Raw genomic sequence first — 11523 nt, forward strand, 5'->3', positions numbered from 1 at the left:
CAGAAGACCATGGGGGAGGGGAAGGGGAAAAAAAAAGTTACAGAGAGGGAAGGAGCCAAATCATAAGAGACTCTTAAAAACTGAGAATAAACTGAGGGTTGATGGGGGGGTGGAAGGGAGGGGAAAGTAGGTGATGGGCATTGAGGAAGGCACCTGTTGGGATGAGCACTGGGTGTTGTATGGAAACCAATTTGACGATGGATTTCATATGAAAAATTTTCATGTTAAAGAAAGATAGAAAGAAAGAAAGAAAGAAAGAAAGAAAGAAAGAAAGAAAGAAAGAAAGAAAATGGGTCTGGGAAAATCTTCCCATACAACACCAAGCAATTCTAGGACATAAGTAGGGTGTCTGAGAATTCAACTCAATTCTGACATTATCCACTAGGAGATAGCACCAGATTCCACAAGTTGAGGGCTTGGTCCCATAAGACTGCCCCTACACCCACCCCACTTCAGCCTCCAGTTGTAAGTCCCGGCTGTTACTTATGTTCCAACAAACTCACTATAAAATGGAGGTTCCAATGACCCCCTCTGACTTGGGATACCAACCTCAAGCCCAGGTTGTTTCCTATACTTATGACTGACTGGTTATAAATTAAAGGTTCCTATCACCCCTTACTCAGGTTCAGTTAATTTGCGAGAGAGGCTCACAGAACTCAGAGAAACATCTTACCAGATCACCAATTCATCATAAAAGCATATATGACTCAGGAATATCCAGATGGAAGAGATACACAGGACAGGGCATGAGGAAAAGACGTCTCCAGATGCACCACTCCCCCAGCACCTCCACCAGTTCACCAACCCGGGAAGTCTCCAAACTCAGTCCTTCCAGGGTTTTTATGAAGGCTTCATTACATAATCATGATTGATTAAATTATTGGCCATTGATTCAACCCCCAGTCCCTCTCTCCTCCCTAGAGGTCAAAGGGTGGGACTGAAAGTTCCAAATCACAGGGTTGGTTCCCCTAGCAACCAGCCCCCACCCTTAGGTGGGGTTGGAAAATCACCGCATTAACATAACAAGACATACCTATAAGGCTTTCATTGCAGGACATTCCAAAAGTGTAAGGACCTCTGTGCCAGAAAAGGGAAGAAGACTAAATACATATTTCGTATTATAAATCACAATATCACCGAGCCCTTGTGCTTGTCCTGTATAATAAACTGAAGAAAGTCATCTAGCTGCAGTCTAACTAGAAATAGCAAACAAGGGATTCGTGTAGAATACTCACCACACTTACCACATGAACCACTCTCCTTTGAGAAAATTTTGGTGTCTTTTACCCAAGGCAGCTCATATTTGTATGATGATGGCATGGAAAGCTTTAGGAAAAGGAGCCAAATGTGATCACACCCAACCATTGGCCCTGATGCTCCCACATATTGGTTATTTGAGTTTGGCCAGGGAAAGAATGATTGTTATTTGGGATGCAGACCAATCAGATTTAGAAACCATCTAATCAAAGTACTATTTTGTAAGACCCCAAATTATGTCTAAGTATTTATTTGGACAAATTATGGTTCCACTTGTACTTATATCCTACATACCATGTTGCACAACAGAATATTTTCAGTTATGTTCTATGCTGCATATTGTGTTGTAAAATAATAAACAGAGAGAACACATTTTAGAAAAGACCTATGGAAAGGGAAAGCATGAGTTTTGACAGAGAAACTGGCTTCCTTACCATTTTGCCAATGACTGGCCATGGATGAAAGAACTCTTTCTTCTTATCTCTCTTGCCCCTTCCAAATGAGAAAAAATATGTGAAAGTCTCTAATCAGGTGCCTGGCATGTTGCCAGAAATAAACGTTAGTTTCCTTTTCTTTTCCATTAAGCTTCACCTCCCCAGCCTACCTGGTATGCTTTGGAATATATTAAAACCCATAAGTAAGCTACAAAAATAGCAACCTTTGGAACACTAACTAGAAATTATAAGAGAGGTAAACTATACACAGAAGACTTGAAACAATTAATGTTATTCCAACTAATGTCATTGAATAACTGGATTTGAGACTGTTTTTGGTCCCCTTATGTTCATTCTCCCTTTTTATGTAGTAATGGAAGTTTAATGTGGCAACTGGGCACCTGATGATGTGGCATAAAAACTACATTTTATTGGGGCGCCTGGGTGGCGCAGTCGGTTGAGCGTCTGACTTCAGCCAGGTCACGATCTCGTGGTCCGTGAGTTCGAGCCCCGCATCGGGCTCTGGGCTGATGGCTCAGAGCCTGGAGCCTGTTTCTGATTCTGTGTCTCCCTCTCTCTCTGCCCCTCCCCCGTTCATGCTCTGTCTCTCTCTGTCCCAAAAATAAATAAATGTTGAAAAAAAAAATTAAAAAAAAAAAAACAACAAAAAAACCTACATTTTATAATCTCCCTTGCGGTTAGGCAAGGACATGATGCTAACCTCTGGCCAAGGAGATTCCAGCAACAGCGGTGTGTGCAGCTTCCTGGAAGAGACCTTACCTCAGTCCCACCCCCAAATCACAATAAAACCCCAAGCTGGCCTCTCTCTCTGTTCTCATGCCATTCTTGGGCCACCTGGGAATCCTGCCCAGGAGGCTTTCTATCCCCCAAAACTTCAGTATGTATTTTTTATATCCTTTTGATATGTACATGGCATATGTGTACCAAATTTTGGGGGTGCATTCATTAAGATATAAAAATATATAATGAAGCTTTCTGGGGATCTACTTTTTTCTGGTATCTAAATGTTTAACAAGAAGTTTTCATAACCACCAAGACTTGAGAAACATTTTTCTAAAGCATATAAATTATACAGAATGGCAGACCAGTAGTAGGCCAATGATGTCACAGTCAAAAGAAGAAAAGAAGAACAAGAAAAACTTCTGGTTTTTCAATCTAGTTACTAAATGTTTGCTGAGCATTTAGTCTGAGCTGTGACCTATGTCTCGGGATGTAGCAGTAAACAGAACAGACAAAACTCCTGTCTTCATGGGTCTTATGCTGCATATTAGTGTGAGAACATTACAATACAATTGAGAGTTTTCAGCGGAAGGGTTGTGGGGGAAGGATGCTTGTCAGCGTCATTCGGGGAAACACCTACCCTTATTTCCTCTCAAATAATAATGACGACAAGAATTATCATCAATATTTTGTGAGTAATTATTCTGTGCCAGGCAGTGTGCTTAGCACTTCATACATGTCACCAGGAATTTCAGTGCAGGCATTGGCACCGATTTGTTCCCCGTTTGACCCATTTGGGCATAATACAAAGAGCACTGTATATGAATTCAGAATTACACTCAATTCCTGATTTAACCCTTTGCCAGCTGTGTGATCTTTGGAAGTCACTCAGCTGTCCTTACTCTCTATTTTATTAAATAGGAAGGAATATTGCCTTTATGCTCTCTTTCTAGAGTCATGGAGAGGACCAACTGACATCTCCCATGCTAACCACTTAGGCAGCACTCAGCACATAGAAAACACTTGATAAATATCAGTCATTATTATTAAACTATTTAATATTTTATTATTAAATAGAGAGTAAGCAAAAAGACATTGCACTATAAAGTTAGCCTCACTGTATGGATTTCACAGGGCACCACAGTTTTCTTCGTGTTAGTTTAAATTTTTCCTCAATAGAAACCACACAATATAACTTACACTCAAATTATTTTTATCTTATTATTGTATTAGATTATGAAGCTAAGATTATACTTTATTGCCTCATGTTCCATTCTTAAAACTCTGAGTGTATCATTCTTCTAGCGGCAGAAATCCAAATGTAGATTTTGCTACATAAATATCTGCTAGTAGAAAATTGGAAAAGAGGGATGCCTGGCTGGCTCAGTCGGTTAAGCCTCTAACTTCAGCTCAGGTCATGGTCTCACAGTTTGTGAGTTTGAACTCTGTGTCGGGCTCTGTGCTGACAGCTCAGAGCCTGGAGCCTGCTTGAGATTCTGTGTCTCCCTTTCTCCGTGCCTCTCTCTCTCTCTCTCTCTCCCTCAAAAGAAAATTGTAAAAGAGTACTTATTTTATGTAGTGTCTTCCAGCTCTGGGCCAAGATATTTTTTAAAAACTTCTTTTGGGGCACCTGGGGCTCAGACAGTTAAGCATCTGTATTAGATTATGTATTCAATTATTAGATTAATTGAATTTTTTCAATTAACTAAAGAAATAATTTTTTTTAATTTTTTTAACGTTTTTTATTTATTTTTGAGACAGAGAGAGACAGAGCATGAACGGGGGAGGGGCAGAGAGAGAGGGAGACACAGAATCGGAAGCAGGCTCCAGGCTCTGAGCCATCAGCCCAGAGCCCAACGCGGGGCTCGAACCCACGGACCGCGAGATCATGACCTGAGCCGAAGTCAGACGCTTAACCGACTGAGCCACCCAGGCGCCCCAAGAAATAATTTTAATTATACAAAGTTTAATATGTCCTCCCTAGATTGGAAAGAGCTGGACAGACCTGGTTTTAAATTCTCTGTATTGTTGTTGATGTGTTAGCTTTCAAAAGGTCCAGAAGATGGCAGTATAATGATGTTTTTCCTAAATTTTAAAGAAAAAATTTAGTAGGAAAATCTGAAAATATATAGATTGTTCCCATTTTTATATTCTCTTTTCTTAAAATGATGCAAGATCACGAGTTTCAAGCCACTAAGAAATGAGCACAGGAGCCTTCACACATAGGAAAGAGGAAGAGTGACCAGGTGGGAAGGGCACCCAACAGGGAATTTGAGGACTCCTGCTTTAAATTTCGGCCCTTTGGGCAAGTGCCTTACTCTCTACATTTTTGGGGCATCTGGGTGGCTCAGTTGGTTGAACATCTGACTATTGATTTCGGCTCAGGTCATGATCCCAGAGTCATGGGATAGAGCCTTGTGTCAGGCTCCACACTGAGTACAGAGCCTGCTTAAGATTCTTGTTCTCTCTCTCTCTCTCTCTCTCCCTCTGCCCCTCTCCCTTGCTCATGCTCTCTCTGTGTCTCTCTAAAATTTAAAAAAAAAAATTTCTTGTAGGTAAAGTCATCTAGCAATGCCCACCTCACAAAACAATTGTGAAGGATTAGCTGCAATATACAAATGTGTGCAGCACCCTGGAGCACTACAAATGAGTGAGCATTCTGGTTACAGTACTTTATAATTTTTTTTTATATTTATTTATTTTTGAAAGAGAGAGAGAGACAGAGCATGAGTGGTGGAAGGGCAGAGAGAGAGGGAGACACAGAATCAGAAGCAGGCTCCAGGCTCTGAACTGTCAGCACAGCTCACAGACCTCAAGATCATGACCTGAGCTGAAGTCGGACGCTCAACTGACTGAGTCACCCAGCTCAACTACTGAGCCTCTGGCTACAGTACTTTTAAAAATCCTTCTCGGGGCGCCTGGGTGGTGCAGTCGGTTGAGCGTCCGACTTCAGCCAGGTCACGATCTCGCGGTCTGGGAGTTCGAGCCCCGCGTCGGGCTCTGGGCTGATGGCTCAGAGCCTGGAGCCTGTTTCCGATTCTGTGTCTCCCTCTCTCTCTCTGCCCCTCCCCCGTTCATGCTCTGTCTCTCTCTGTCCCAAAAATAAATAAACGTTGAAAAAAAAATTAAAAAAAAAATCCTTCTCCATTAGAGATACCTACTGAAATATTTATGGTTGAAATGATATGGCTATCTTGGGTTTGCTTTTAAATACTTTTTTATTTTTAATGTGAAGGTGTGAACATAGATAAAACAAGATTCACAAATTATTGACCACTTTTGGAGCAGTTGTGATGGGGTGGTTATACTACCCTGTTTGTGGGTATGATTTTACTTATTTATTTTTATTAAAAAATTTTTAATGTTTATTTTTGAGAGAGAGACAGAGCGTGAGTGAGGAAGGAGCAGACAGAAAGAGGGACAAAGAATCCAAAGCAGGCACCAGGATCTGAGCTGTCAGCAAAGAGCCTGATGCAGGGCTAGAACCCACAGACTGTGAGATCATGACCTAAGCCAAAGTCGGATGCTTAACTGACTGAGCCACCCAGGTACCCCTTGTGGGTATGATTTTTAAATGGCCATGTACATGCACACACCTCACTGTGGCTGAAATGCGCAGAACAGGTTACAGGGAGGCAATGGCAGAGGCAGAGAGGGTGGCTGGTCTGTGTAGGAGGTGACAGTGGCTTAGGCTGGCCTGATGGTAGTGGAGATGTTACTCAAGTGTGGGGACTCAGAATACTATGGAGATCAAATTGACCAGACTTCTTGGTGACTTGGGGATGGGTGCGACAGAACCACTTCCAGGAGAAGTCCTGGAATTTTAGCTTTATTATGATGAGTGGGGTCAAGGGTGGGGTACAGCTTTGGGAAGAGTTCTCTTTGCCCAGTTTGAGATTCCTATCAGGCAATATTATGGAATTGTCAAGTCTGCAACTTGGTGGTGTTCATAGCACAGATCAGGCCCGGAAATGTAGATCTGGGATTCAGAGTCATGTGGATGACATTTACAGGGGCACTGAGTGATGTCACTGAAGGAGTGAAGACATATAGAAGGAACCTCAGAACAGATGTTTAGAGACTGAGCATCAATATTCCCATGTGTATAACAGAATCATCATAGCGCTATTGGAAAGATTACATATGATTTTTGTTTGCAAAACACGGTGAGTGAGTGTTCAATACCTCATTCATTGTTAGCAAATGACCTCTCCTACTTCCCTGTAAGAAGCAGAAAACAAAGGCCATCAGGAGGCTACTGCCCTGCTTTCAAATCTCCTTGTAAGTCTATCATTCATTCTCTTTCCTTCCAATGTCATAAGGAAACAAATTCCCTTTCCTCTTCAAAGTCCATTTTTCCCAACAGGCTGTCAGTTCTATCCCTCCCACCACTTCTGGGACATTGCCCTACCAATTATGACATTCTGTTTTATACTTTGTATTCTTTCTCCTTTATAGGCTTTTCCTCTCAGTCTACAAGCATGAGTATATTCCACCTTTAAAAAAAAAAGTCTTCCTTATTGCTTTTAATGATTTTTCTATAAAACGTGCTTCTCTGTTTTTATTATGCATATGAAAATCAGGGGATCTTGTTGAAATGCAGGTTATGATTCAGCAGGTAGAGAGGGAGTGCAGAGCTGAGATTCTGTTGAATGCTGATGCTTGTGCCACTGGTCCACAGATCATACTTTGAGTAGCAAAGTCCTGGAGCAGTGGTTCTCAACCTTGACTGTATACTGGAGTCACCTAGAAAGCCTTAAAGAATGTTCATACCTGGGTGCCATGTCTTTGACATGGGCTGTGGGCTTGGCATCAGGCTTTAAAAATAAGTCTCCCTAGAGGCCCCTGGGGGGCTCAGCTGGTTAAGTGTCTGACTCTTTGATCTCAGTCAGGTCATGATCTCATGGTTTGTGAGTTTGAACACCTCGTGCTTGGGATTCTGTCTCTCCCTCTCTCTGCCCCTCCCCTGCTCTCACCTGCTCTCGCAAAATAAATAAATAAACTTAAAAAAAAAATCTCCCTGGATGATTCTAATATGCAACCAGAATTAAGAACTCCTGCTTTCCAGAGGGTGGCATTACAAGGAACTTCCAACATCATGTATTTCCAACAGTGTCTGAAATCTTTACCAATACTATGTTAACTTGGATGCAAACAAAACAAAACAAAAAGGAAGATGGATCAGAAGAAAATAAGGGGGAAAGAAAAAAAAAAGGAAAGTATGGGAAGAAGGAAGGGGGAGAAGGAGGGAAGAGGATGAGAAGAAGAAAGGCTCTTCTTGGCCAAATAAGTAAAGCACTTTGCTTCTCAATCAAATTTCCTGAAGTGTCCACTTCCTCACTTTCCATTAACACCTTGACCCTGTTCAGCCTGGCTTCTGTGCCTTTATCTCCCTAAAACTGAACTGACACCGAGCACACAAGGCAAGGGCACATGTCTCAGTTCTTACCTTACTGGTCTTGCTGAGGTATTTGACACTATTAGCCACCACTGGAAGAGATCCCACAGACCTGAAGCAACATGCTGGCACCCATCATATTACTATGCTGTTTTTCTTCTTTCTTGTGAGCTACAAAAGAGAATAGCAAATTGTGAATGATTTCTGGTTACCTTTAAGCTTTTTCAAAGCTCTTGCAAAAAATTCTGCGTTCAAAATCAGTATGTCCAACCTAAAAAAGATAATTAAAAAGAGTCAAAGCATTTTTTCCCTCTTTGAAGTAAGCTCTCAACACTAGGGACAAAATTCAACAGGTCTGCTTTCTCATACAAGAGTTGAGGGGGGAGTAGGCGAGCCCACGACCAAACAGACACTTGTAAAAAAGAAGAAACATTTTTCACAAAGAACTTGTGGCAGTTCAAGTCCTTCACGACGCATAGGCTAAGAGCATTCAAGCGCAGGGAAAACCTGCGAAGCAAAAGGGAGATAAGAGCAGGAGTGGGCAAGAAGGGCGTCCCACCACCCTGCAGGTCTGACATCTGGAAGGCAAAACGAGGGAGCAGGACTTGGTTGGGGGCAGCAGTTGGGGCAGGGTGGGGGGAGAGCATCAGACCACGGTGCAGCTCAGAGAAAGTCTCAGAGCCCAGAGCGGACAGAGGTGGCCCGCTGGAGCGCCCCCGCGTGGGGAGGACCCGCCCGGCTCTAGCTCCCCTGCCCTGCAGAGTCACTGGCTGAGAGCAGCCGGCCCGCGTGTGCTTTGGGGAATCCTGCAGTGGACCCTCAGACAGCACAGGTGGATCCGCGGTGAGCGGACAACCGAGCAGCACACCCCATGGCTGCCCAGGACCGAAACTATATGGGCAGTTCTTCGGGTAGTTTTCAGTATGATTGGGATAGCAGAATAATCTTTGACAGGTCTTCCTCTTAGCTTCTGAAACTTTCATCTCATTCCTGATCTTCTTAAAAGCATCCAAAGTAGGTCCAGTCTAAAAGCAAGGAAATTGGCCCCGATTTGATAAAATGCCCAAGACAGACCGCGCTGTCCTCTGGAAACACACCCCAGCCAGGGTTTAAACCACACCCCTCTTGGCTCTCCTCCATCCGGTCCTCCTCCTGGCGCTCTGTTCCTGTTGGGATGGGATTTGAAGTACTAATTAATATGCTTTTTTATTAATAGTTTTTCCTCCTCTCTTACCTCATCCCTTAACCCAATCCAGTCATGAAAAGTGGGACAGACATTAAAGGTACACAGTATTCAAATCTCTCTTTGGGTTGTATTGCTCATCCGCGGGGCCCAGAGGTGGGAGTGGGGAATTTGCCAAGAACTGGGGGTAGGGAGCAAGGACCAGTCTGGGGGACACACACACAACATCTCAGTATCTTGACTATTCTCCTTTCTCTCTGCTTTTGCCATCCCGGAGAAGTTTATCTAGTTTGTGAGGCCTAGAGACATGGGAGTGTCAAATCAAGACCCAAGCCCAAAATCATCTGCATTAATCCCTAGCAAAGTCACTTTGCCATTAGTGAAAGAATAATATGATCTATACTGGTGACATTGGGCAAGAGGAAGAAAGGACCGAGGCTTGATGCGAAAAAAAGTCATGTCTTAGCCATGCAGCAAAGAGAGAGAAGCACATTTTGAAAAGTAAAAGGACATTTTTAAATTTAATCAGGTACAAAACTTGCAGACAAAATGTGAAGTGTTGGATATAGAAACCTATAGGTAGAACAGAACAGTCCTAATCTTAAATGGCTAAAACTTTTTACCTCATTATCACCTCCTTCCAACAGCTCTTAAGTGCACAATTTTCCAGCAGGAGATGAACAATGAATTTAATGAGAATGATAAATGAAGGGAAATTACCCCAGACCGGATTCCTGGTCCAGATGAAAATTTCTTTCTCTGAGCACCTGAAAACAGGTTTGCAGCCTGGGCCCTCTCTGGGTTTTTCAGAATGTGACCCCAGGATCTTCTGCCTCAGTGGGAGTTCCTGTTAAAAGGCCATTCCTCAGGCTTACCCCAGATTTACTGAGCCAATCTGTAATACACAATTTTATTATTATTATTATTATTATTATTATTATTATTTTTAACGTTTATTTATTTTTTTTTTTGAGACAGAGAGAGACAGAGCATGAGTGGGGGAAGGCCAGAGAGAGAGGGAGACACACAATCTGAAACAGGCTCCAGGCTCTGAGCTGTCAGCACAGAGCCTGACGCGGGGCTCGAACTCACGGATCGAGAGATCATGACCTGAGCCGAAGTAGGACGCGTAACCGACTGAGCCACCCAGGCGCCCCTGTAATACACAATTTTAACAACCACGTTGGGTGATTGTTATGCATGCTCATGTTATACAATCACTACTTCTGAATTTAAGGAAACTTGCCAAAAGAGTGTGAAGAATGCTAATACCTGGGATAAGGGAATAGTCTAGTTTGTATTTCTATTATAGAATAATAGAAAACATTATGGCCCTTGTGTATAATTTAGGATCAGGAGCAGACAATACCCAGATCACAGTAGCAACCTTATTTTATTTAAAAGTTTTTAAGGTTTTTATTTATTTTTGAGAGAGAGAGAAACAGAGCATGAGTGGGGGAGGGGCAGAGAGAAAGAGGGAGACACAGAATCTGAAGTAGGCTCCAGGCTCTGAGCTGTCAGCACAGAGCCCAACACAGGGCTCGAACTTGGGAACAGCAAGATCATGACCTAGGCTGAAATCAGATGCTCTGCCGATGGAGCCACCCAGGTGCCCCTGGGCCTCTGATGTTCTTGATATTCTGTGATATTTAGGCAAAGTGCTGCTTCTTCTCTTCTTCCTGGATGCATGGCCACCCACCTGGTGACTGCATTTCCCAGCCTCCTTTCCAGCTACATGTGGCCATATGACCAACTGTGGGCCAATGGAATGTGATTGAAAGACAGTACACAATTTCAAATCATCCCTAACTTAAGTCAGGCTACTCTCTGGAATATGGCTTTTCTCACATTCTGTGAATTGCATCAAGGTAACGAGAGTGACTTCAATCATACAGAAAAGGACAATGTCCAAAGAAATGGAGTAACGAGGTGGTAGGAACTTAGTTCTTGATGAGCCCTGTGGAGAAGAGCTGCTCCATCAGCTTAGACAGACTGTATTGTTATATACACGAAAGAAAAATTAGCTCCCATATTATTTAAGCCACTATATTTTTTGCCTTGCCTTTGCTATCACAACTTACTCAGGCTTTACCCTAACAAACACTAAGAACTACCCTTAAGCAATTACCACTTAGAAGCACCCATTAAATCAGATTTCTAAATCCTTGGCAGTCAGTGTCATGTTTATCTTCCCCAACAGACACTTTGCTTACATGGACCCTATATAGCAAACATCAGAAAGGGAGCTATACCTTACCAAGAAGGAGACTATAAAAAATTCTAAGACATAAAGAAATGCAGAAGGTCACCATGCATGTAGGTAAAACACAGATTTATGAGGCTAGTGTGATTTATGAGGCAGCTTTGTCCCTATGGCCAGACTTTGTATGACATTGGAATATACTCCTTTCCAGCATCTCAACAAAGAACACACTTTTTCAATGTTTTTTAAAAAAGGTAATCTTTATTGGTTTTCTTGTAAAAAATATAAATTGACTTAAGGTGTTTAA

General features: G+C 42.5%; 1 protein-coding gene across 1 annotated transcript in view; it reads right to left on the minus strand.

Annotated features, from left to right (window-relative positions):
- CARD6 (caspase recruitment domain family member 6) overlaps positions 1 to 11523 on the minus strand; it is a 39847-nt gene that overhangs the window by 12718 nt on the left and 15606 nt on the right. The window contains exons 4-5 of the transcript XR_004344040.1: positions 9734 to 9908; positions 7882 to 8001 (exon numbers count right to left, since the gene is read on the minus strand). The gene's annotated coding sequence lies outside the window, so the exon portion shown is untranslated. The remainder of the gene's footprint in view (positions 1 to 7881; positions 8002 to 9733; positions 9909 to 11523) is intronic.

The sequence above is a fragment of the Lynx canadensis genome, chromosome A1 (assembly GCF_007474595.2).
Source record: "Lynx canadensis isolate LIC74 chromosome A1, mLynCan4.pri.v2, whole genome shotgun sequence".
Taxonomy (NCBI): Eukaryota; Metazoa; Chordata; class Mammalia; order Carnivora; family Felidae; genus Lynx; species Lynx canadensis.